Raw genomic sequence first — 4,073 nt, forward strand, 5'->3', positions numbered from 1 at the left:
CAAAGTATTTGCCTAAAGTATCTGTCAAATCAGTGTTCCACAAGTTACTCTAATGAGTTTCACTCTAAGCAAATTAAATGAAAGAACCAAACCCAAATATTTCCAGTGCAAGTTGAAAAATGGTTCTTCTTAGATCAAAGTTTTCTTTCAAAAAATACATGCATACATTTTTTTTAAGATTTTTCCTCCACCTTTTATTACTGTTGTCTTAATGACACTTGCCTTTTGTTTTAATTTAATCTCCCTTTTGTAACTTGTAGTGCCTTCTGCAAAATTCAGCAGTTCAATTTGGAGGCAAAGAAATGAAACCTTGATGACTCTTAAGATTAATGTGGGAAGAAATTACCTTGGTTAGTCGCGCCTATTCTTTTTAGAAGCCTGAAGTTTGTTTTCACTGGAGAAGTGGTGGGAGGTTGATGCGAAGCCAAGACAGTGGATCATGTTGTGTGGTTTATTTTTCAATCACTGAATTCAAGGAGAAGCTAGAATTGCATTCTGAATGATTATATTGTTGTACATGTTATCAAATAATAGCCAAACAAGATAGGACATTAATGTGCATGATACACAAAAATGAATGTCATTCTTCCTCTTTAGATTATGTCAACAAAACGAGTGAATATTCTATAGTTTGGAAACAATATAAACACATTTTTAATGGAATATATAACTGTCATGAATGTCTTTCCAAATAAGAATACTGTGGGCAGCTACTCAACATGAAGATGTGTATTACACTGAGGAAGTTGTAATTGTTCTCCCAGAATATGCTATGAACACTGCAGTGTTTAATCAATGAATCATGCAGCTACTGTTATGCAAACTCTCTACCAGGTGAGCTGTGAGTGTATCTGCATGGTGTACATGAACTAAGAATGTGAACACAGAAAAAATATCTTTTTTTTGTAACCCGCTTCCCCTTGTTCAAAGCGAAAGACAGCACAGCCATCTGAAACTCTGGACTAAGACTATTCACACACGGCCGGAGAGAGTGAATGGTATCCCCTAATAATCAGTCTTATTTAATATCTAATAAAAGTACTACTCACATTTTTATCAATGGGTAAAAATATCTAATATCTACTGAGCAATTATTATATGCCAGATACCATGCCAAGTGCTTTACACAGAACTGCATTATTCCCACTATGGCACCATTGCAGTGGTTCTCAGCTGGGACCATTTTTGACCCTAAGGGACATTTTGCAATGTCTGGAGTCATTTTTGGTTGTCATAACTTGGCAGGGAGGGGTTGTGCTATTGGCATCTAGGGCTAGAGGCCAGGAATGCTGCTAAACATCCTTCAAAGCACATGATGGCCCCCACAACAAAGAATTATCAGTCCAAAATGTCAATAGTGCTGAGGTTGAGAAACCCTGCCCTATTTTTATCTTCACTTAATAGATGAGAAAAATGAGGCTTAAAGAGGTTAAATAAACTGCTCAAGATGACAGAGCTAACAGGTGGCTGAGGTGGGCCTCAAATCCGGCATTGTTTGACTCCAAAGCCCACCCTCTCCCTACCATGTTATGCTCTTGCTGCATTGCACCTCATCAGAAAATCATTTGCGTCACTGTGGACAATCTCATCATGCAGCAGACCTAGGGCTTTGAATCAGAGATCCTCGGTTTTGGCATAGGTAGAGCTGCTCTCTACCTCTTTGATCTTCATGAGTCATCCAAATTTTCATCAGAATGGTTCTGTGATTCTAGCCTTGAGCCTGCTAGCGTGGTTGCCTGATTGTCTCTCCCTCCCCGCGCTGGGTGTTAGATTAGTCCTCCCTTAGGATTTACCCTTCTGCTCTCAGTTTCCCAGCAAGCAGTGGAAGATTCCCCGGAGTCGCCCCCTGCTGACTTTGACATCTTCTCTGTGGAATAGAATCTTACCTTCAATGACGCCAAGGACAACTTTTTCTACCTTTAGGGAACAACCCAAACACCATAGGGGAGGTAAGGGAGATTTGGCAGTGCCCTTTCCCTCCAACTGTCTGCGGGGTTTCAGATAGTCCTTAGGGAAGCCACTAAGAGTTGACTCTCTCCCGCTCTGAAGTAGTAAAGGCTCCTAGGAAAGGGAATCCACAGCCTGACCTCCAAACCAAATACCTGAAGACTCAATGTATGTTGCCCAGTTACCCGCCTGCACCCCAGGGACCAATCTAAAACGGCGCAAACAAAGCTAGCAGGCAGCATGAAGCCAGATTCTCCATGCCCTGGTTGTTTTTACACCCATTACAGAAGTAACACATATACCCCAAAATAACAGCTTCACTAAACCACAGCATCAGGAGCTGTAATTTGTCTTTAAAAATAGATTTGAAACAAAAGAAACAGTATTTCCTATTATGTGCCCTTTTGAAGAACCAGATTTGTTTCTGTAGAAAACGGAATATGGAAGAATACCCAAGGCTGCACTAAGATTTCAAGCAGAACCAAACACACTAATGCGGATTTCAGTCCGCAGCATTTACAAATGCGATTGCCAGAAAGATTTCTGGTTCTTAAAACCTGCCTGTCATCCAGAGGTGATGGGTCTTTCTGCCCCAGTTAAAACATACATTGTTCATTTCAAAGAGGGCTGTGGGCTGTGAAACCAGGAGCTCTTAACTCTGTGACGAAAGATTGAAGTTCTTCATTGGATGCCATAATCACTCAACAGTGCTAAGTTTTTCTGAGGAGATACAAAATGCAGCCTCTCATAATCATGATAGTTCACTCATAAGGACCCATGATTGGTGATCTGGGAAAGTAGATAAATGTCTCAATGTCAAAAAAATATGTTTATCACTCACACTCAGTTACACATCCTAATAGTAAAAAGGCAGAACAGGGACTAGTCATGATAGCTAGTAACTGGAATTCACATCAGAACTTAAACTTTAACAGATAGTTTCTTCTTATCCTCCTCACTAAGTCACCTCTCAGATGTGCTAACAAATACCAAAATTACCCAGTGTGGATGCGTTTCTCTGTTGGAGGACGTCATCAAGAGGATATGACCACAGGTTGACCTGAAAGCTGGACCTGGGGAATCCGAGCAGAGGCACCTTACCCACTCTCCTGTCTTGGAATGTACATTCTGCCCACTGTTCCTGTACTAGGAGCCACTTCAGTGATGCAGCCTTGAGAGAGTAATGCATTGTTGAGACCACCTGCATTGTATACGTGACTGAACCCCGTTAAGGCCTCTATATAAACTTTTAGGCTTCTGGCAGGTGGGTACAGTGACCAACTTATCCTGCAGCTCCCCAAGACAAGCCTCATATGTAAGTTCCCTTGCTTATTAAAACTGCCACCTACCAATCTGGAGTGGTCCGCCTCTTTCTTTGGTCTCTCCTTGCCCTCCTTGTACGGTGGTCAGTTTCGAATTTCACCTGGGGAACTCTCCAAGTTTCGACCCAACATTCACTTATCTCCACCAAACCAGCCGCTCCCCAGCCATGGTCCTAATGACGATTAAAGTCCAATTAGCTGAATGAGAGAGAAGCAGGAACCCTACAATATCCAGAGACCTGAAATTTCCTGTGAAAAAGTGCAAAGGAACCGCATCTTAATTATCCATGCCCTGATCCATCCCTACCCTCCCCAATCCTGCCTGACCTGGCAGAGTTCCTACTTTAATCCCGCCCAGGGAAGCTGCTTGCTGGAAAGGCCAGTGCAGTGCAGAAACACAGGCACAGTTCCCATCAGAAAAACGATCATGATGAGAACCTCATCTCTGGACATGTTGCTTATGGTACTCCAGGCAGTCCATTTCCTTTGTCCCACAGACAACATGGTAGGTGGGTGGGTGCCGAGTGCAGTACCACTGGTAAGAGTCAGAGTGGCCTTCCCATTGTCTGAAAGCAAAGCAAATGCCTTAGAAAGAAAGCACAGTACCTTTCTATACTCTTTAAGCTTCGGATACTGCAGAAATGGAACCAGCTGCTTCTAATGGAGACTTCGGCTAATTTGATTCTAAACAATTCGCCATTTGCTGGCCATCTCATTGTTGTGCCCCAGCCCTAGCCAACATCTTACCTGAACACACACACACCGTTTCTTTTATTCTGTCTATCTCCAAATGTTTAAGCCGGA

At 42.5% G+C, this 4,073-nt stretch overlaps 1 non-coding gene across 1 annotated transcript; it reads left to right on the forward strand.

The window, feature by feature from the left end:
- The first annotated feature begins 2,556 nt into the window (after window positions 1–2,556).
- Window positions 2,557–2,683, forward strand: LOC124238797 (small nucleolar RNA SNORA25). Its single transcript, XR_006888398.1, has one exon. It is a non-coding gene; the product is annotated as a small nucleolar RNA SNORA25 (small nucleolar RNA).
- The last annotated feature ends 1,390 nt before the right edge of the window (window positions 2,684–4,073 follow it).

This window comes from Equus quagga, chromosome 4 (assembly GCF_021613505.1).
Source record: "Equus quagga isolate Etosha38 chromosome 4, UCLA_HA_Equagga_1.0, whole genome shotgun sequence".
NCBI lineage: Eukaryota > Metazoa > Chordata > Mammalia > Perissodactyla > Equidae > Equus > Equus quagga.